The sequence below is a fragment of the Boleophthalmus pectinirostris genome, unplaced genomic scaffold (genome assembly GCF_026225935.1).
Source record: "Boleophthalmus pectinirostris isolate CB_2022bp ecotype Guang Dong unplaced genomic scaffold, ASM2622593v1 HiC_scaffold_19, whole genome shotgun sequence".
In the NCBI taxonomy this organism is placed as follows: Eukaryota; Metazoa; Chordata; class Actinopteri; order Gobiiformes; family Gobiidae; genus Boleophthalmus; species Boleophthalmus pectinirostris.
Genome location: NW_026571140.1, coordinates 11,627,174 through 11,651,212, shown reverse-complemented (window position 1 = coordinate 11,651,212; position 24,039 = coordinate 11,627,174). Strand labels below are relative to the sequence as shown.

The window sequence follows — 24,039 nt, the reverse complement described above, 5'->3', positions numbered from 1 at the left end:
CGGAATCGGCTGTGTCAGCATTGCGGGATCTCCTCACATCTCGTCGGCGCGACCCGATTTTGACAGGTAGTTGTCAGAGATGTGATAGGGTGATAACGGTTTAACCCCGCCCCCTCCGTTCTGACGGGAGTTTGAAAAAAGAAACAGAAAAATGATGACAAGGAGTTTAGAGCAACTGCTATCAACGTAATTGTCAGAATGTGGAGCTAAAGATGACAACTCGAGAATGTGTTGACGTAGGTATAATCAGGGATGAGGCCGGGATCATTGGGTTGTACGGGACGGTCTTGTAAGAGATTTAAAGGTCCTACAACACGCGAAACTGACCCATGTGAGCTTTTAGCCATGTTAGAATGCCGTTACTTCCTCAGAAACATACCTGAAGTTGTGTTTTGTTTCATTCACACATGTCTGAGTAAGGTTACGACATGTCCGAGGTGGTTTGTACGCTCCATATATTAAACCATATAATATAATGTATGTATACTGTTCAGATATGCTGGGTTAATATATTGAATACAAAGAGAATGTCTGCAGTGGTAATGATTGCTTTGATTGGTGTCACAATAGTTCAGCGTCATGCCAAGTGCCAGGGAACTGTCAAATCAGATTTCACTGAAGGAGAACTGATATCGATGCACACACTGCCAAAGGGACAGGACTCGGAAGTCTGCGGCTTTCTGATCAGTCAATATTGTAATAAAATAAGAGTACACAAGATCATTCACCAAAAAATTCACCAAAAAACACACAAAAAATCCCCCAAAACAAAAAAAAACTAACAGGATACTGGTAGAACACTGTGTTATATCTGAAATCTAGAACAAGACTTTACACTTTACTTGGCGTTGTAGAAAGATTTTCCTGTAATCATTTCGACTGCATTTGTATTCCTAGGTGTGGCGTATGATTTGATATGTCCATATGCCCCATGTCAGCTGCACGGGTAGAGGACGCGAGGAAAAAATTCAAATCGAACTTCACCAACCCCTCTTTGGCAAGAGCAACGGCACAATAAGCAGCATTTTTAACAGTAGCCTAATCTTTTCTTTTCTGTGGCGAACCCGGCCTATCCGCCCCTCCTCTGTCCGTCACTCAAATGGGCTTTACAGAATGGAAAGGCCCAAGTCAGCAAGTCCTCTTCCACATTGACACTAAACACACGACTCCATTCACAGCGCTGCTATCAGCCTGAAGTCTATTTATCACAACTCAAACTGAAAGGCAACCGAAATATAAGTCCGGGACAATGCACACATACTAAATACCAGCTGCTTCTACTTGGCCTTGGCAACTGCACTTTCATTTAGTGAGCGGCCGAGACTGGGAAGCCCGCGGACGCTTTGGGTGTAAAAGCAGATGTTAAACTGTGCATCGCGCCCTGTAAAATTACCTCTTTGTACGGTTTCAATCAGAAGGTGATGGAATGCACAAAGAGGAGGAGGAAGGACATAGGAGCGAGAGAGGAAATAGGCATATGAACTGTGTAGTTTCCAATAAAAGCACTGACGTTAGTACAGAAAAGTATTGTACCAATAAATATAATGTTACCAAACATCATAACCAAGCCATTGCTTTTCCCAAAGCCTAAACACATTTTAAACGTGCTGTGTTTGCTTAAATCTAGAGTAATAAAAGATGTGTTGCCTTCCATAGGACTTATTGCATGAGTAGGTGCATATTAAACTAAACATATTGTATGTAAAATATCAAAGGTGAAAATTTAATTTCCTGAATAATTTCACTTCGGCTGCTCCCCATCACTTCATTTGCATTTTCATTTGAATGCATTTAAAATCCTGCAGACAGCAAATAAATAAATAAAGCGCTACAATTCCCCCAGTGCTGGGTCCAGGGCTGCACCATACTGTCGCCATAGTGGCCTCCTCATAAACATATTTTGAGCAGTCTACTGTACAGATCCCTTTTTGGCAAAGATTCTGCCCATCGTGTAACAGACACTGGCCCACCTGCCCGGCCCAGATGGGGCTAAAATTAAAAAATCCCAAACACGCTTTGGAGGCAGGACAACACAGCGCTCTGCCTGTGTGTCTATGTCTTTATGTCTCTGTCACTACAGTGTCTCACATCCACGTCCTGTCAGGGGTCGGCAGTCTCCTGTTCAGAACCACTCACACTGAAAGGAGGAGAGGGGCTCTGCTGGCACTAGCCCGACTTCAATAATAAATGTGCTCACATAGTCTCACTGTGCACACACATGCACTATCTTAGGTGTGCGGTCCTTGTAAACCTGTCTGTAGAGTGCACGTGCCTGTAGGAGCGTGCACATGCCTGCAAGAGCGTGCACATGCCTGTGACTCTCACGTGCGCGCTCCTACAGACACATGCACGTGAGAGGCCCGCGCAAGTCCGGTCTGTACTATCAGCCTGCTTGTCTTTAATCAGTTGACTGATCTGCAGCTTTTAATGCGGCTGTTCCAATTACTGTAAAAGTCATCCTGCTCCATATAACCACAAATATTGACACTTTATTGCACAACACATTTATGACATTTTGAAGGTCAGCCGTATATTAGGCGTCATCGTTCACAGCTGGGTGTGTGATGTGTGGGCACACTCGGCTCGCCTGTTGACATGCAGCAGTAACTATCCACACTGTATTGATTTCCACTCGCCGGCCCCCATCCTTTTTATGCAAAGAGGATTCACTGTGGGAGACGCAGCGTTAAAGTGATTGTCACAGGTGAGCCACAGGCTGTATTTATACAGGCCCGTAAAGGCCAGACACCATCATTCTGCCTATTTACATTCTTTTATAAAGCCGATATTCCAGTCTGCACCATCTGTGTGCTTTGATTGGATAAATGACATCTTTAACTGTCGCCTCTTTCATTTTTATTTCACCACTTGTGTGAAGAACCGCTTTTAAGTCTAACCGACATAACAGCTTTAAGTTTGACAGAATGGAGTTTCCTTTATATCAAAGGTAAAAAACAAAAATGACTTTAACAAAACTATTCTTGAGAGGGAGTTTTAATAGGCCAGGCAGGCTTTGATAGAGATACACTGCTTTTCCAAAACGCCCCATGCTGAGTGGACATGTTTTATTTGAGCCAGTCCCTTCTTTAAATGACTCCACACAGATCAGGAGCACAATGACTAAAGCACATCTCTGAATGAAACATTAAAGCCAGCACTAGTGCCTTCCCCAAACTGCTGTCACAGAGCCCGCTGCTTTCAAAGAGCGTACGTCGATCCCTCACGCGGCGCCCGGGCCCTCTCCTCCCAACATGACAACCACACAAGTGCCACAGTCAAATCACAGAGGGGAGAGACGCAGAGCCATGTATAATTCAGCTGTATCTGATGTGAGAGCAGCTCCTCTCCCCTCTGCTTTTACTGGTGTCAAGGCAGCCTAATGGAACATGCCAGAACAAAGGCCTGCAGATCAGATTGGAGCAGAGTTGAGCAGGCCATCTGGGAGGCAGGCTGAGTATCAGTCACTGTGCCGGCTGTCTGGAGCACTCGCACTCATGTACACACACTCGCCTCACCACAAACAGAGTGTGTGTGTGCGTTGTGTGTGTGTGTGCTTTGTGTGTGTCTTCCTTCGACATGTCACCAGGATCCTGCTAAAGAAGAGAAGAGCCATTGCCGTCCCCCTTCCCGATCACCATGGGAATAAGCCACCTGGGCACAGTTGAAACGTTGAAATGATCCGCCAGTCTCTGCAAGCATTTTGTCTAGTGCAATATTTAGAAGGCCCGATGAAAAAAGATTATGATTAATTCAGCTGCACTATTAAAGTCACAGTGACTTATGGTTTGATATAAGGATTCACATACTGATATATTAATAAAACTGCTAATATTAATGCACATTCTTATCATTTTAAATATAACTGTTTACTGAACCAAACTATATTCAAAAAAACACATATTTTGTTTGACCTAATTTGTTTAATTAATCCTCAAGAAATCGTTGCAAGCTGGTAACCCTTTATAATAACTACACTTTAAATAGAATGAATAAACCATGGGCAAAAAAATTACATTAACATTGAACATGAAGTATTGAACATTACAGTTACTAAACCTGAATCATTCTTCTTAAAACATTTGTTCATTATGAAATAAACAGCCTATACACATTTTTTTTTTTTCCCCCATGTATTTGAACAAGATCAGTCTTGCCCCAGTACAGACATATTGTACAAGCAGCTCTCGAGGTCAAGAAGTCTGCTGCATACTGTCTGCATCTAATTTTAAAGAGCTTTATTGTTTAATAATCAGGACGTGCAAACTCCTATAAACTTATAGCTGTGAATAATTAGGATACTCGCAATGCTTAAAGGTGCGTTGTGTCAGAGTTCCCACTCTTTTTCACTGACAAAATTTCAAAACTTTTCCATGACTTTTTCATAACCTGAAGTGAATTTTCCATGACTTTATGACATGTATAGAAGTGATCAGACTTTTAGGGGTAAATATGAAATGTTAAGCCTTTTCACTCACCTTATGGTTTAGTATTAAAGTTTTTTAACATTCAAAATACTGTCAGTGCATTTATTGCTGTCTCTTTTTAACAAAAGGTGCAGGCGTTCGGAAATAATCATAAAAGCCTAATGAAAACTCAACAGAACGCTGTAGTTGCATGAAAGAGACACTAAAATCCCATGACCTTTCCAAAACTTTCATTGAATTGACAAAATTCCATGACTTTTCCAGGATGTCCATGACCGTGGGAACCCTGTGTGTAACTTTTCTGGTGGAGGGTCCATCACACACTTTGGAGATGTTATTGCTTTGTCTGAATGTTTCACAGTATGGTATTAACCCTTTCTATCACTGTTGAAACCAGTCCAGGTCAGATCTGTGGAGAGGCAACCCTGCTCACAGTCAGAATGCCTGTTTTTGTAGACATTTTTGAGTTTTATAACTATAAAATTGGATAAATGCAAGGTAGAGCTGTTTAATGCCATACTGCGGAACATTCTAAGGCGAGCAATGACATATCCATAGAAACAAGCAGGCAACATACCCCCAGCAAAAAAGTTACACAGGGCATCTTTAAGGTACGTGAGTTATTGTTTGACATTAACTAGTTGTGTTGCTTTTGTTTAAGATAGTAAAAATCAGGTAGAGCATTTTCAAGTCTTTGCTTAAACTTTATTTCGGCCAATTAAGGCGAAGCTATTATAAAGTTGGACCTTACAAGCCTATATGTGTTTAATAAAAGAATATTCTTGAAGTTGGTTTGAGATGACAGATTTTCTCCTATTTTTACGCCCTCACCAGCACCACAGAGGTTAAACTATATAGGCTAGCGCTGTAAATCAGGCCAGTGAAAGTTTTATCTTTAACATTTAATGCAGTGCACTACTTCAGTGTCCATTTAACAGTGGTCCCAATAGGATAATACTGCCTCGATATGAGCTTCTAAGAAATGGCCCATTTTTGCTTTCAGATAACCCAGTGAACTGAACCACACGGGTGCTATATATATGTTTTGGGGTAGTCCATTTTTTAGATAATTATGTTTTAATTACCGTCATATTTACCACTTATTATGTTAATTTTTTCATGATGTAATTACAAGACTTATTTGCATATTAGATTAGACTAAAGAAGTTTCCCTATTTACACCTGTCAGTTTACTAGCGTGGCTGAGAATAGCAGTCCTTACAGCAAGAAGGTTTTGGGTTCCATTCCCATCTGGCCCCTCTGAGTTGCCATATTCTCCCTGCGTACTATGGTTTCCTCATTAACCTTAATCAAACACGCACAAAAGGCTATCCTAAAGCTAGGTTTTAATGATGGGTTGAAACATGGGTCAAATGCAATGTAAATCAAAAAGACACATTATGAAACTTTTCTGTTCTGATCCGCCAGAGATGTTATTGTATTGTGTATAATGTTCCTCAGTAAGGTTGAGCAAAAATATTGAAATATTGATCTATCGTATGGTTTAATGTGATGATACAGTAGCAATATCAGGGACTGCTGTAAGAGTATTTTTTGGTATATTTTACTAAATTATTTTTTTACAGCGCTACAGTTTTGTAGGGAGGTTGGCACCACCTAGTGCCTCCACTCAATTTAATTTCTCTCCAGTGACTAGATAAGGAATCGGAATACACTAGGCGGTTTGCAAGAACCCTGGAAGTTGTATACCGCGCACTGGCCAATCAGTGAAGAGCTATAAAGCCATGATGTTAAACTCAAGCACCTGTCTGGGTCCCTTTTGTGGTACAGCACAACAAACAACAACAAACAAAGCGGTCTAGATGGATGTAGACGAAGCCATACATTCTGTATTGGCAACGATTCCCGACATCGAGGATTTAAAGCCACAAAAAAGAGAATGTTTGGTGAATTTTATCAAGAAGAAAGACATTATTGCCCTTCTTCCTATGGGATTTGGCACATTACATACGTCACGATCAAATAACAGCAATAGGTTAAAAAAGTAGGAAGGAAGGAAAAGGAGGAAGGAAACTCATTTATGCGACACATTTGACAAATTCACAGTTTTGATAAATAAAATGTGTGTGTTTCATATTAACATTGCACAAGAAGTGGTTTAACAAAGACATTTAGTATCACAGCCATGATTTAACCATTATTTTTATTGAACCGTATTGAATCTAATTGAAATATATCGTATCAAATCAAAAGTGCACTGTATCAAGAAATGTATCGTATTGTGGCCTATGTATCGAGATATGTATCGTATCGGCAACTTCTTGATACATAGCCCTATTCCTAAATACATTACTAACCACCATGGAGACAAGGAAGTAATGGCACTAGGTCAGATCTGTGGGAAGACAAGCTTGTTGACAGAAAGAACGCACGTTTCTTCCCAAGGTTTGAGCAATGAAATCAACGCTAAATAGTTAAAAACCATACAAGCAATAACACTGCCATGGAGAACAGCAGGTGACAGACCCTCCATGGGAAAAGTTACGCAGTGCACCTTTAAGCTCGTTTAAGGGACGCTCTACATAAGAGACAAGTCCAAATTTATAACTGAAACTACACAACAAGCTCATTCCAATGTAACCAAGGATGGCGTATCTTGCCATTAGAATTAGAAAGCTGTGTATTCCATCAGGCCCTACATTAAGACCACACCCATTACCCATTAGCGGAAAAAAAAAAAAGAATAGAATCGTATCCACAACATCATATTCTCAACATCACAAATAAACAGCAAAGTCGATGGCTATGCTTGTGTGTGACAGCGGCCCAGTTTCTTAATGGTGCTCTCTCAATCACACTTTGCACTCTCAATGTGGTGTGGTTTTGATTGGTATGATATCACTTTCAGGAAATAAAAGTGGGGAGGGAGGGAGGGGCACGGGTGGGAATTTATCACATTGCGGGGACTAAAATCTGTACACACACTCGTGTCACGGGGACCTGCATCTCTTATGTGGGCAAGAATCAAGTCGCCGTTCTTGATTATTAGATCAACAACGTGATTTAAGCTGGGACTTGGAGCACTGTGTAGTTGCATTTAGAGGGACTGCCACCTGCCTAAAGGTGTTTATCATTTCTGCTACCTGTCTTTCAGTCCGGGCCACGAAGTCTTCCCGATGTATTGCATTATATGTTTTGTAATGTACGGATGGGGGGACAGGTCCAATTTCGATTCCTTTGTATGTACATGTGAAGAAATTGACAAATAAAGGCCATTCATTCATTCATTCTTCTATCACCATGGAAACCAAACCAGGCCAAGTTACAGGTCAGATTTATCGAAACTCAACTTTGCTCACACTCAGAATATATTTTTTCTGGTATGTTTGAGCAACAAAAACACCTGCAATTGAATACATACAACGTCGATCTGTTTAATGTCACATTGCGGAATATTCCACAGCAAAAACATCTCCATAGAAACAAGAAAGTGACAAACCCTCAACCAACAAGTTACACAGTGCATGTTTAATGCTTTGCTGTAATCTTTTCCAGTGAGGCATTAAACGCGTCAGTCTCCAAGGAGACGAGAAGAGTAGCGGACGTCACAAAACCAAGTAACAGGTCAAGTCTATGGAGAGGTGACCCTCTTACAGTAACAATGCATGCAATAGCAGACTAATAATAAAAGGTTACTCAAGCATGGGTGAATGAAACAAAACACAACTCCAGGTATTTGTTTTTTGACATATTCACAGTTTTGATGACTAAAATGTTTGTGTTTCACATAAACTTTGCACAAGAATTGGTTTAACAAAGACTTTTAGTATCATAGCCATCACTTAGCCATTATTTTTATTGAACCGTATTGAACCGATTTGAAATATATTGTATCAAATCAAAAGCACACTATATTGAGGTATGTATCGTATCATGACCTAAGTATCGATGTATGTATCGTATTGTAGCCTATGTTTTGAAGTATGTATCATACCGTGGCCTATGTATCGAGGTATATATCATATCGTGGCCTATGTATCGAGGTATATATCGTATCGTGGCCTATGAATTGAGGTATGTATCGTATCGTGGCCTATGTATTGAGGTATGCATCATATCGTAGCCTATGTTTTGAAGTATGTATCGTATCGTGGCCTACGTATCGAGGTATGTATCGTATCGTGGCCCATGTATCGAGGTATGTATCGTATCGTGGCCTATGTATGGAGGTATATAGCATATCGTAGCCTATGTTTTGAAGCATGTATCGTACCGTGGCCTACGTATCGAGGTATGTATCGTATCGTGGCCTATATCGTATCGTGGCCTATGTATCAAGGTATGTATCGTATCGTGGCCTATGTATCGAGGTATGTTATCGTATCATGGCCTTTGTATTGAGGTATGTATCATATCTATGTATTGAGGTATGTATCATATCTATGTATTGAGGTATGTATCATATCGTGGCCTATGTACTCTTACTGTTACAATGCATGTAATAGCAGACTAATAATAAAGAGTTACTCAAGCATGGGTGAATGAAACAAATCACAACTCCAGGTATCTGTTTTTTTGAAAGCTCACAAGAGTCACGCAGGACCTTTAAGTTTAGGGTCATCAGAGAAGGAATATAAGTCAATGCCATGTCCCCGAGAAGCACGGAAACCCTACAGGAGCGTGCCTGCGTGTGCGTGGGGAAGGCGAGAGAGAGCGAGAGAGAGCGCGAGAGAGAAAAAAAAAAAAATCGTATATCAGTCATAAAAACACAAGATGTTTTGCTTCTTGCCCCAGCCATTATTCTAATGCGTCACGTGACCTGGAGCCTGAGCAGTGGCCGCTCGTGCAGTAGTGATGGTGGGGGTGGCGGGGTGTGGCGTGGCGGGGTCGGCGGCGGGAACGGCGGCGGCGGGGAGGGGTAAGATTGACGGAAACAGTTTGAAAAGAGGAGAGATATTAAGAGCGATTGGGCGAGCGAGAGGAAGGGGAAAAAAAAAAGAGAGAGAAAGAAAGAAGGAGAGGAGGGGGAGAAAGAAAGAGAGAGAGAGAGTAAAACGTGATGACATCATTTGAAAGGCATTAGGCTTTTAAAAATGCGCCCGCGGGGACTTGATTTCCTTACAGCGGAGCAACACAACACCATCCGGCCCCTCGCTCGCCCGCCCGCCCGCCCTCTTTCTCTATGTCACAGCCCCCTCCCTCTCTCTCTCTCTCTCTTTTTTCTCTCTTTTTTTTTTTTTTTTTTTTTGATTTGGACCACTGCCATCTTTGTGAGCGTCTGGTTCATGCAAGTTAATCAATTTGAGGTTTAGTTACACTGCTGATGCTAGCATTCCAGCCACTGCAATCTGAACTCGGCAGAATTTATTAACCAAACACCAATTATCATTAAACACCACTGCATTATCCCCCTCCTTTTACTACCTGACAAGGACTACTTAATGAAATTTTAGATTAAAGTTATTTGGCGCGTGATTTATGACCGTGGTGAAAACTGCGAAGGCTCTCGTGGTCTGCAGATGCTTCTTATGTTTTTATTTTTTTATTTTTCCGTTCCTACACGCCGTCATACACAGGGGGATTGGCGAAACTCTCCACGGTATTACACCAACCGGGTCTAGACCAAGAGGACGCGAAGAAGCAGGGGGAAACCTAGAATCCAAAAAGTCCGCTCCGGATTTGACGCCGGTAGTTTGACGGCGGTGCCATCGAGAGGCGAACGGGAGACGAAAGCGCGACGCGAAAATGGAACACAAAACAAAAATCAAGTCGGAAAGGGGGAAGAAATAGCTAGACGCGCGTGGTTGTTTACCCCTGTCGTGGTTGGGAGATGAAAACAGCAGCAGAATGTGTTACATATAAGGCGGTGGGGTAAACAGGGGCACCAGATGTTCTTTGATGTTAATAATGGCATTTATTATTAATATTAATTAGACCGCATTCAGCAATACATTTGGGCCATTTCCAAGTCAATTAAGCAAAATGGCATGCGGGAGATGTTGAAACGACATTTTAAGGCAGGTGTTCCTCGCCAGTCCCCTAATAAAACATTTTCGCAGCGAGCTATTTTTTGGAGGCGATATTTTTATTTATTTTGGCTTTGTTTTGCCTCTTCCTCTGTGTTGCTCCTGTTTGTACGAGTGGTGTGAAAAGCGTATCTCAAATAAAACATATTGCGGATTTTTTATGTTTTTTTCCCCCTCGTTTTTAATTTTGGATTTGCGTGCATTTATCTAATTAAAACCATACAGTATGTTTTGATTCCGATAATGCGCGTTGAGCCGGTGTCCACGCCCTGGCAAATGCGTTGGCGCCAGGCGGTCCGGTGGCGGGGGGGGTGGGGGTGAGGAGGGGGTGGGTGTTTGGTTGGGCAGGGGCGGGAGAGGGTGAGGGTGAGGGTGGGGAGGGGTGCGTTAATCCAGATATGAAATCACCATTAGGACCATCGTGTTGATAATGAAGAGAATACTTGGAGGATTAGTGGGGACACGGGGTTGTGAATGACCCACTTCAGGCTGGTGGACCGCGGCCTGGTTCCAAACTCGCACGTTTTGAGTTTGAAATTTTGATTTGCGACGGAATTTGTTGATTAATTTGAACAATTGTTATCGAAATCAAAATTATTTTTTACCAAAGTGCTGAACAACAATTGGTTTTGGCAGATTTTTATGCCAGATGCCCTCCCTGTCATACCCGGCCACCTCACTGTGACTGGCGTGAGCAAATTTGGGTTAAGTGTCTTGCCCGTGAACACAATAACTGTACGCTCATAGGGGAGGTTTGAAGTAGTTACTATCTGGTTTGCAAACTAATTTTTTCACTACTGTCTCTTTTGCAAATTAGATTACGTTGTCATATTTCTTTGCATGTTCAAAACACGTCAAAGTGAAGTGAGTTTTTTTTACATTTAGCACCAAAAACGCTGTTTAAGGGCAAGAAAATCAAACCCACAACCTTTTGCAGAGAGTCTGTGGAACCAGCTCCTCATTATTCTTATTATTCCCATCATCTGCATCTCTAAATCCATAAAGATATTATATTGTCATTATTTCTGTCTCCCATCGCGCGTTACTCCATCATCCCCGCCCCAGTCAAAACCCTGCCAGTCTTTTTATATCAAAAACACACCCATATGGAGATCCAAATCAGCTGCTTTATATGGAAAGCCTTCTATATAAGTGGCCCATTAGGACAGGGGGCACCTGGTGTCATATTTACCAGCAGTCGGGCCAAATCCCATTTGCCAGAGGCCTCACAGCAGGGGGGGCCTTGTTGGCGTAATCTAAATAATCCCTCGCTATATGTGTAAGGATAAAAGCCCATTCAGTTTCAATGTAGACCTCCGAATAGCATCCTGCCACACCTCTTCCACCATGTGTGTATGCCAGTGCCTTTGGGTTGGCAGTGGGCCCTTTCCTCTCCTCTCTCCTCTCCTCTTTTTTTTTTTTTCCAAAGCTGCAGCCTTACAATGGTACATTAACAATCTGTGCGTTCATTTATCAGTGTGTGCGATTTGGACTCTCCGTTCATGGCGCGCTGCACTTTTCACGGCGGAAAATTAATGAACAAGGCTCCCCTCGCAACAAACATGCACCTGTGCCGCAGAGATGCTAATCACAAACATTTATATTTATTAGTGAACGCCCGCACTAAAACTGGAGTTGTGGAGAGGGGGAGAGACGGAGGGGGAGAAAAAAAGGGCAGATGAAAAACAAGAGGAGTGCCGGAGTTGCGTTTTCCAACCTGGTTTTCGGCTATTTTTTTCGTAGTTGAGTGAAGGAGGGTTGGGGAAGTGCAAGGTGCCTATTTACGGGTGCGATCTTCACGCTGGGAAGATGATTTCTCCAAAACTAGCGGGCTGAAGGGCAGTGGGAGACACCTAGCGCGCCAATTCCGAAACGTCTCCGGGTTCATTTAGAATTTTCGGGGGGAAGGCGGAACAGGTGAGCGCAAATCGGACAACCCTGACAAATGCGCTTCTAATTACAGTGCTTATTCTTGTCGACTTTCGCTCGCCATCAGTCTTAACTACCCAGCCCGTCACCACCAAAGAACCTATCATGTGCCACCCCTCCGTCTACCCCCCTCCTTCCCCCTCCCCGACGGACAGAAGGTGGCTCTCGTGCTTGGTAAAGGGCTATGCCTCCTCTACGGCTACGGAGAAGAGGGATGATGCCATAAGTTAGTCCCTGGCACCAACCCACCTTTGTTAATTTTTTTGTCTTTTTTTTTTTTCCTCGCTTCAAGAAACATTAGTAGAAACACGCCATGGTTCTATACTTCATTGGGGCATTGCGTTGACTTCCATTCATGTCCAGACCTTAAACATAGTCACTGCTTGGCCGATCTTAACCTAAACTTAAACGTTAAAGGCGCTGCACCCGATTTTTACGGTCTTAAAAATGGTCTTACCTCACTTACCTGATGCTTTCCGACCATCTTAAGTACTCACAGTGATGAGTTTATGAGCGCTTTTCGCAACTTTCAGAGCCCAGAGAAGAGTTATTCCGCCACGGTTAAGGTAACAACAACTAGTATGCTAACAGTGCACTTCCTGAAGACAGACGTCAAGAGCTGCTACGATATATCTGCACTGGGTCAAGACAGATTTTGCTCAAATACACGAAAAAACGGGTGCAGACTCTTTAACCTATTTTAACTCATATCCGAACTTGATCCGAACTGTAATGTTTTTGATCTAATAATAAAATATTGAAGTCTCGACGACCTGATTTTTGTCTCCGTAAGGAAGGCAGGTCCCCATGATATGAGTGTGTATAGCGTTTTCGGTCCACATAATGCGCTTAAAAACCCCTCCGCACACTCCACTCGCACGCGCATAGATAGAAACGCCTGGGAATGCATCCATGTCTCACTAACTTTATCATTCTAGCAGGGTGATCAAGGCTCCGTGGAGAGGCTACTGCTCGGCGCTCGAGTGCAAATAAGTGCGTGCGCTTTGTCCACCACTGTCTCGTCGGAGGAGAAGGCAGATGGGGACAGAGGTGGGTGTCTCTTAGGGTGAGCGCCGTAATATTAAAGACGCTGTAGCCAGTTTTTCCCACGTGTTTGAGCATAATTTGTCTTGTCACAGTACAAATATACTCACGGCTCTTGAAGTCACTGTAAATTCATTATAAATTGTCCAAGAATCAGGAACTGTGTGGTTAGCATGGTAGTTGCTGTTAGTTTTACGATGATGGCAAGATAAGCGAGGAATAACTTTGGACCACTGCAAACCTGGTTCTAGTTCCTGTTTTTCACATTTTTATAGGTGCCCTACGTAACTTTAAAGGTGAAGAGTCAGCAGTGAAACTTATCTATCACCATGGAGACAAGGAGGTGACCAAGTTACAAATCAGATCTATGAAAAAACAGTCCTGCTCACAGCTAGAATTCATATTTTCAGGCAACAACTGATTTAATAATCCATACCATAATGTGACATTTCAGGCAAAGCAAACAGTTCTCCATGGAGACAAGGAGGTAAATAACTCAGGAGTCAGATCTGTGAAAAGACAGCCCGCTCACAGCTACAATTCATGTTGTCATTGTATTTTTCATATAACTTTATATCAATCAAAAACTGATTTAATAATCCATACCATAATGTGACATTTCAATCAAAGTAAACATATCTCCATGGGAACAAGGAGGTGAACGAGTTACAAGACTAGAATTCATGTTTTCACTGTATTTTTTTTTAGCAATATAAATAACCATGTGATTGAATAAATGCAAGATAGATATGCTTAGTACCATATTGTGACATTTCAGGCCAAACAAACACATCGCATAGAGACAAGATGGTTGAGTACCTCCCACCAGAAAAAAAAAAAAAAGTTTAGAGTCCCTTTTAGACAGTAAAAATCAGGTACAGTGGCTTTAATGTGCATCTGGTACACAGCTTTCTTATGTGTGTGTGTGTGTGCGTGTGTGTGAGGGAGGGTGCGCTGCGGTGCTGTAATAATCAGGGAGTATATTCATCATGCCCCCTCTCAGTCTCTGTTGGCAGGAAGTGGTGTGGTAACCATTAGTGAAGGATGGCTAGGTCTGCTGTCTGTTTGACTGGGAGACTGCTGCTGCTGCTACTACTACTACTGTTACTGCTACTACTACTACTGCTACTGCATGGGGTTCTGTGCACTGGCAGAGGGAGGCAGGCTGGATATATGAAATAGTATAGTAGAGTATAGTAAAGGTAAGAGAAAGAAAGAGGAGGGAGTAATTAAGAGTAGATGTTTTTAAATTATACAAATTACAATATTTTAGCTATCAATAAATGTCTTGGTTGAGATTTAGGTACTGCGCAACATGTGGCTGGATAGTAAAATGTAGTAAAAATCGTTAGAAATGTCTTTTTTTATTTGTAACATTGCACCAGAAAGAAGTTTTATTTTAATTATTATTTTCCAGCTGTTCTTGCGACAATGTTTTTTTCACTTTTCAATATACTAAATCTGCATACGTTAGATTGTGTTTGCTATATGTCCTACATTTAGAAACCATTAAATGAGTTAAAAGGGTCATATTATGCTATTTTCTGGTCTATGTTATAATGTTTCCTCATCACAAACAGACCTGGAGTTGTGTTTTGTTTCATTTGCATGTTTAACTCGTGAATTCTGTATAGTTAGGCTGTGTTCTTCTTTCAAACAGAAAATACTCTGGTCCACCTTGTGATGTCATGTGGTAATACAGGAAGTGCCCCACTGATTTTAAGCTTCATACAACTTCACTAGAAAAATTTCAACCCTAAAATTGCCTATATTTACTGAACAAAAAGGTCAAAGGCTGCTTGAAAACTACCACTACATGACATCACAAGGTGCATTTTGAGCTCACGTGTGAATGAAACAAAACACAACTCCAAGTAATAACAGTATAATATGACTTAAAGCTCACATATTGCTTGCTACAAGACCTTTACGCATACTTCATTTGGTACATGCAGGGCTGTTTTTAGCTTAATGGGGGCCCAATGTAATACTCTGTTTGGGAGCCCAGATTTCCAAAAGTACACTGGACCCCTAAGCCCTCAAATCATTCACGCTGTTGAGGTTTCTGAGCAAATAACTTGTGTCACTTATGCACTGACACACGTATTAGAGAGTTAGAACTGAAATAAAACACGCTACATTTAAAAAAGGGTGAGTGGTTAGGCCGTCTTCCTGTTTGCAGTCGGTCAAAAGTCTTGGTCAATCTAAAACGGTCAAATGCACTTTTATGTGCCAATGATAACTTGGGCTTTTTTTGGGGTATCTCAGTCATGCAATGTAACAAATATGATCTGATATGATGTGCTCCTTGCCAAGTCTGTAAAATATACTAAAATGAAAGCATGTTTTTTGTCTATTTGGTTGAATTTACTGCACTGAACAACTTCAACAAATCATGCGTCCTTATGGTGAGCGCTCTTGCATGTCCACAAACCTGACTCTTATTTGATGTCTGCTTGTTTCCATGGAAATTCTGTCTGTTCTGTTGGCGATAATCTTCCACAGTATAGCACCAAACGCATCTATCTCAATGGAGAAAGTTCCTTATTATGGTTTTAACTAGGGGTGTGCAAAAATATCAGAATATCGATATATCGTATTGTTTAATGTGATGATACAGTATCGATATCGTGGGCTGCTGTATCGATATATCACCAAGAGTATTTTTAGGTGTGTTTTACTGAATTATTTTCTTACAGAGCTACAGTTTTGTTGCTTGTGGAGTGAAAGGAAGCTCATTTATGCAACAAATTTGACATTTTTACTGTTTTGAGGATTAAAATGTTTGTGTTTCATATGAACTTTGCACAAGAAATGGTTTAACAAAGACTTTTAGTATCACAGCCCTGATTTAGCTTTTATTTTTTATTGAACCGTATCGAATTGATTTGAAATAAATCATATCGAATCGAAAGTGCACTGTATCGAGATATGTATCGTATCATGGCCTGTATCGTATCGGCAACTTCTTAATGATACCCAGCCCTAGTTTTAACTTTCTAGTTCTGTGGAATCATGCAAGCAACGTGCCATCTCCAGAAAGTTACATAGTCTTGCTTTAAAGGGACTGGACTGAATATTTTAAAAAGTGTCTCCACATATCTCCAACACTCTGACTAACTAGGAAATTAGGTTCTACGTCCAAAAATCCAGACTGTCCCTTTAATATATTTGAGAACATAATGTAAAAGTGTGAAAAAGGTTTACTAGGAATACATTTTTAAATTCATTTATTTCTGTTTTGTTCGAAAAGTATGTTCTCGTTTTGCACAGTTCTTATATTAGAAGATAAACTGACCCTCAGGTTGGCGGTGCGAGTCCAGCTCCCACGGATGAATGCTGTCAATGTGTCTTTGGGCAAGACACTTAACTCGGCTTGTTCCTAATCTCCGCCCGCTTACACCGGCGTATAAAGGTGTTCGTGAATGGTTGAGTGGTTCCTCGATGTAAAACGCTTTGAGTGCATCGAAAGTGGAAAAGCGCTCTATAAAAATGTGCCTATTTCCATTTACCATTACAGAACAAGAAAAATGTACAGCGAGAAAATTATTTTAAAAAATCACAATGCAGCAAATACGCAAATTGACAACACGCGGCTACATCCACACCCAGACTTCCACGTAAACATGACAGCAGCCACCCTGTTGCACTGACCCATTATCGCTGAATAAAGTAAAAACTCCTCCCTTAGCCATCATTGATTTCCTATTCATTCCCATGCATGCTAAATCAACAGCCAGCACAATAGGCCAATCATCAACCCTAGCTCTGCTCCTGCCACTTCCCCCTATCCCCCCTAACCCGCGCTCGCTCCACCTGGCACCGGGCTCCCTGCGCACTGTACACATCCTATGGCATCAATGAAAGCGCACGCACACCGAAACCATTAGCCACGATATTCTCCATCAATGAAAATGAATCAATTAGGGCTCATCAAGGGTGCATATTAAGGTGGAGTAATTATCGGGTGGGGAGTGTACGGTGATCGATTGCCCGGGAGCGTAAATGTGCACTTAAAGACATATATTACCGCAAGGGCCGATGAACACTTTTAACAAGGCCAGAGAGGTGGAGGAGCCAGCTAAAGTGGGTAAATCTGCTCTCTTCTGCACACCCATATGTCCTGGTGGTTGTGTGTGTGTGTGTGCGTGTGTGTACGAGTGTGTGTGACAGAGAGACTATAGCAGGAACAAGCAGTAAATCGCAGGACCAAGGACGCGTCCCGTTTTTCCTCTTCTATGAACTTGTCCAGTGTCTCGGAAAATGAAATGAAAAGATTTATACTGCGGCGGCAAACATCCCGTCCCAGTGTGGGTATAGAGCGGGTGTCTATGGGGTAATGGGACTGAGCTATATGTTGAGGTGGATGGCAGGACATATACTTTTTGGGGGGTATAGTACATATATATTTTTTTTTGAGTCTTGTGTCTTTTTGCATGTCTGTAACCTAAAACAGTACAGTGCGAATTTCCCCATCTCTAAACCTTACATTGGACAGGATATAGACGACATTTTGAGGACTTTCTGTTAAAAGTAGCAATATCCAAGTCTCACGATACGATATCGTCACGGTATGAATCTCACGGTACGATATTTATTGCGATATTGTGCAAAAGCTCACAATATGGTGGGGAGGCTCACGATTCGGGATGTAACAATATTCAAATCTCTCTGTACGATATTTTCAGGATATACATCTCACGGTACGATATTTATTGTGATATTTTGTGGAGGCTAACAAAACTGTTAATATGCTACTTTTTTCTCTTAAAATGCCTTGACGAGACTTAATCCAAAGAACTAAGACTTAAAAGTGCTTAGAACTGTATTTCTTCATGTAGTCTGAGATGAGTGAAATGGAGCAAAGGATCATGGTCTATGTAGTTCCTTTAGTCTTTTTTTGCTATTAGTGCACCATAACTCTTAATTTAAGTGAAGAGACTTGTAATTCGATATATTGTGATGGTCCACGATATTTGACGATATAATATCATGATATTTTGGTTATTGTTACATCCCTAGTTAAAAGGTATAATATTGTTAATCACTTAATTTGTCATTATACTGAAGCACGTTTATTCTTTATTAGCCTATTATGCATGTTTTAAAAAGAATGATCAGTTGATGTTGAAACTGTGCTCTCTATAGTCGTCCCGTTTTGTTGTTTTGAAAAATTAATGGAATCACTAGGCCCCCCCCAGACACCTCATCTTGGACATTGCCCCCTTTAAACTAGATACAGCCCTGGAAATACAATACAGTACTACAGTATAAAAAACCCTGTATAAAACAATAGGGACGGGAGATTCTTAACACTGCAGACCATCACCCTCTGGCCACGCGCACACCCACACATGCACGTGCACACAAAAATGACACACACACACAATCCCATGCATAACGCCTATTAAAGAGCACGCGCCGTCCCAGTCGCATAATTTTAATTTGTTATGAAGGTCATTGACAGCAAGTAATAATCACCATTGGGGATCTAACAATTTGCCATTTCGGAACATTGAGGCACTGATGACTCAACTATTAATAGACTAGAGCCCCGCGCGCCCTCGCCCCCTCCTGCCCCGGCCCCCCTCCCCTCCCCCGTCCTCTTAAATGACTAAAACTATTGGGCTATCTTCATACAATCATATTCCATCAGTCACCAAAAGGGCATACGCGCTTATCATTTATCATCTTTCTATTTGCAAAACATTAATTGACATTTAAAGGTATTAGAATACAGTAAAAGGATAGCACGCGCATTGCTGTGTTTTAAACCTGACTATAACTATCTAAAGGTGCACTATGTAACATTTCTGGCGGAGGGTCTGCCACCTGCTTGTCTCCATGGAGATGTTATTGCTTAGCCGGGTTTCACAGTATGGACTTTGGAATTTATTAATGTACTGTTGTTTTTTTGAGGGAAATGTATTGTATTTATCTCCATGGAGAAAAGCGCGTGAAACCATCAGCCCAAATTACTAAGTAAGATTAGTTATGAAGTAAGATCTATGGAGAGGCGACCTCACACACAATGAGAATGTATGTTTTTCTAAGTTTTTAAGCAATTAAAACATTTGCAATTGAATATAAACAGATACGATCGACTTAATGCCATACTGTGGAACATCCCAGGCAACCAGAAAAAAATGATTGATTATTGATTATTATGATTATTATTATTTTTCTTATGATTATTTTTTTAAAGTAAACTATTCTCATTTAATGTCATATTGAGAGAAAATCAAATTGCTCTGAGGTCTCGGCCATTAGTGGCACTGAGGGCAATTGGCTGGGGGCCCCTCTAGGTTTGGGGGCCCTAAGCAGCCGCCTACTTTTGCCTAATGGTAGCGCCGCCTCTGACTACCACTCTTCTATAACATGTCATTAGGATTAGTGGTTGGCTGGATGACTGTAGGCTTAGAATACCAGCCATGTCTCTTATCAATTATGTCTCAGGGCAGCTGTGGCGAGCAAAGTACTTAGTGTAGACTTGAAGGACTTAGAGGTACATAAATAGAACCCATGTTATCATATTAAAATCGCACTATGTAACTTTTTGCTTTTTGGGTGTCCGTCACCTGTTTGTTTCTATGGATATGTCATTGGTCTGCCTGGAATGTTCCACAGTATGGCATTAAACAGTTCTACCTTACATTTATTCAATTACAAGTGGTTTTATAACTAAAAAATACCTAGAAAAACACTGATTCTAACTGTGAGTGGGGGTGCCTCTTCGCAAAAGTTACACAATGCATCTTTAATATTAACATTCGAATATAAAGAACTTTTGGCATTGCTTCTGTCTATTTCCCCAAACTAATACCACAACTCAATTCTTTTAAGTCTACAAATGCAACCTCTTTACTGGAACTCTATATGGCACTTTCAATACAAATTAACATCACATTTTTAAGAGCATGTATTTTAATTTCGCTTTTCCTTCTAATTGCTTCCTAATTTGTATAGTCTCCCGGCCTGCATATTCTACGCTAATGAATTGAAGCGTTTACCCCCCTTATTTATCCAAACAAGAGACACAATGACAAGTTTTATTATAGCCCAACTCATTTAGCTTGCGCTTTAGCATTAGCCCCGCCATTCAGACAGACTGGCATTTGTCGCCAAACAAATAAGTCCGAGCTTATGCTATTTTTATCAAGCGCTGGTGCATTTGTTCTTTTTAAGTGATCATCGGCGTTCGGGTGGGGGCGCATAGAATGGGAGTTGGAATCCTTTATCTTTTTAGAGGCTCAACAACTCAAGACTAATTACAAATTAATCTGAATCTGGATATCTGCAATGAGAGGGCCCCCAATAAGAACTTGTGGCGCGCTAAGAGGAGCTATCTGTTTTATATTTATGGAAAGACTCGACGCATAGAAGGGAGGGGAGAGGAGAGAAGAGAGGAGGAAAAGGAGGGAGGAGAGGCCGGAGATGGGAGGCGGCCAAAACCCCAAAAGAGACAGTAGCGCGTAATTGCCTGCTTTCTATATCAAGGCAGCGGATTGTGGATATTAATAATTGATCATTAGCTTGATAGAGAGTGGCTGGCTCAAGTTTGCAGCGGTGCGTGTTTGGTGGCTGTTTTAGGGTTGAAGTGCGCGTCGTACTTGGCGAGAAGGTCAAGTGGGCTCCTCTTCGCTGAAAGATTCGGGCCTAAACAAAGCGAGGTCATATCAATAGTGTCACTTATGTATTTAAATGTGTGGAGGGTAATTTGCTCTCCAGTGTTCACAGTAAAAGCGCTAGAGTGGTGTAAAGACGCACTGTGGAACTTTGAGGAGAAACGTTTGCATATTGTAAGAAACGGTGTTGAGAAGTCGCTGAATACATGTACTGAGAATATGTATCCAGAACATTAATTTTGAGAATTCTGGTCCTAAAATTAGAGGAATAAATGGTGGTGTTTGATACAATTTAGGTTTCAAACTACACAGAATTAGTAAGAAAAAGAGAGAACAATGTTCATATGACGAGTGCATGTCAGTGTTTTTGCTTCTCCAAACAATTTACAGGTCAGATCTGCGGAGAAGCGACGCCATTTACTTTCAGAATACATGTTTTTTGAGGTATTTTGAGCTATAAAACCACCTGTAAATGAATAAAAGTAACGTAGAGATGTTTAATGTCACAGTGTGAAACATTCCAGGCAGAGCAGTGACATATCCATAGAAACAACTCCCAACCAAAAAGTTACACAGTGCAACTTTAATTACTAGTTTTCCAGAATACATGTACCGAGAATACTATGAGTTACTGTATCCTGGTATAGTTACTCTTACATTTGGTAGTATTTCAGAATATAGTTACTTTCCTAAAATTAGAGGAATAAGTTGTGGTGCAATTGTATCATTTAGGCTTCAAAGTACATAGAATTTGAGAAAAAAAATAGAAAACAATGCACGTGTGGTAAGTGTTTGTGTGTATTTTTCATGTATATTTTCATACATAAAGCTGATTTTAATCCTATGTTGTGTTTTTAGACTTATTTAAATGTAGCTTAATGTAAAAGTTATGCAATCATGTTCTTTAAAAAGCTTTGGGCACATTAAAATATTGTTACAATAGAGGACAAAAAATGACATTACAACTGCATTTCTACGTTATTAAAGGTGCATTGTGTAATTTTTCAGGAGGAGGGCCTGTCAGCTGCTTGTTTCTATGGAGATGTCATTGCTCTGCTTGGAATATTCCACAGTACAACATTAAACAGCTCTACTTTACATTTATTCTATTACAGGTGGTTTTATAGCTCAAAATAACAGGCAATCTGACTGTGAGTGGGGTCGCCTCTCCACAGATCTGACCTGTAACGTAGTCTCGGTTTGGTCTCCATGAAGATAGAAAGGTTTTAACCCATACTGTCGTACAATTTAGGCTTCAAAGTACATAGAATTAGTGAGAAAAATTAATAAAAAAAAAAAATAAAAAAAACGATGCTCATGTGGTGACTTTCTATGTGTGTATTTTTCATATATATTTTCATACTGAAAGCTGTTTTTAACCCTATGTTGTGTTTTTAGACTAATTTAAAGGTAACACATTGTAAAAGTATTCTAGTATATAGTACTTTGATTGGATCATGTATCAGCATATGTTACAAAATACATTTTCATTCAGGTGTTCAGTATTCTGTAACTAAACACATTTGCAAAGTATTTTCCCCATGACTCGTTATAAGAGTGATAAACAACTACTAGTATGTAGGTCTGTCACGATAAGTACTACATCGATTTCACTATATGAAAGCTCGAGAAATATATTTTGGAGAACAATGTTTGTGTACAGTTTCTTTGTAATAGTGGGGAGATAACATTCTGACTGTGAGTGGGGTCGCCTCTCCACAGATCTGACCTGTAACTTGGTCTGTTTAGGTCTCCATGAAGATAGAAAAGTTTAACGTGCTACTGCGAAACATTCCAGACAAAGCAATGACATTTCCACGGAGTAAAGCATGTGACGGACGCTCCACCAGAAAAGTTACACAATGCACCTTTAAATCAAAAGTGTCTCTTCGCAGTCAGCATACTAAAAGGTCAATTACGATGTGACCTATCTATAGTGCTTGCCAAATATAACTAAAAGCACTGCGCCAATTAACTACAGCAATATTATCTGCTTTCGCTCAGTGTTCAAGCTTAGTATTAGAAATTTAAGGAGTTTACACTGAAGCTTGTTATGTCTATTTTCAAACAGTAAAATGTCCTTGCGTTTCTGGCATCAACCCATCAACTAATAGCATTGACCAGCTATCTTTTCCAATTTTACATTTTTAAGTTCATAAATTTGAATGAAAGCCCAACTTACTGACTTGTTTGGGCACTTCGCAAAAGAAACAAGCCATTAATTGGAGCTATGACAAATGACTGAAGAACATAAATGTCCGCTGGAAATGCCCTCAACGGAGCAGTCTAAATCGGGCTATAAAAAACTACTTCTCCTCACTTTCACTTTCTTTCCCTGTCCACTGGCTAAAATATACTCTGTGTTATCAACAGAGGTGGGTAGAAGGCAACAAAGTACAATACCTAAGTACAGATACCAAAAATTTGTACTTGAAGTAAATTTTACACTGGGTACTTTTTACATTTGAGAACATGTATCTGTACTTTCTACTACATTTTAGATCTGGATTGAAAAGTAAAAAGTACTTTTCTTTACAGTGTGAGACCTGTTGAAATGGCTAAGACATATAACCAAATACACAAAAATGGTGAGAAAAATTAAGAAATCAATTGAATCACTTAAAATCAGCCAAACTGTTTATCAAAATCACTACATTCCATCCTTAAATTATTCTAAAAATCTCTGGGAAAAGTACATTTTTAATTTTTATTTAAAACTTAATATTTTTACGTTAGCAGATTTTCTCATGTGACACTTTGACTTTTACTTGAGTAACTTTTTGCCTCTGTATCTGTACTTTTACATAAGGAACAAAATGTATTACTTCAGTTACATTTGCTTGAGTAACTTGGAAAAGGATTATTACTTTTCAGAGTACTTTTCAAGCAGCACGCCTTTACTCCTTCTTCAGTAATATTTTTATTGCTGTAGTAACAGTATTCTTACTTGAGTGAAAGTTTTGGGTACTCCTTCCACTTTGAGTACATCTAGAAATGACAAAAGCTTTACATTGATGTGAATGTTTGAAT

The 24,039-nt window shown here is 40.5% G+C and overlaps 1 protein-coding gene across 2 annotated transcripts in view; it reads right to left on the bottom strand.

Annotated features, from left to right (window-relative positions):
- znf536 (zinc finger protein 536) overlaps nt 1–24,039 on the bottom strand; it is a 217,606-nt gene that overhangs the window by 93,653 nt on the left and 99,914 nt on the right. The window lies entirely within an intron of this gene.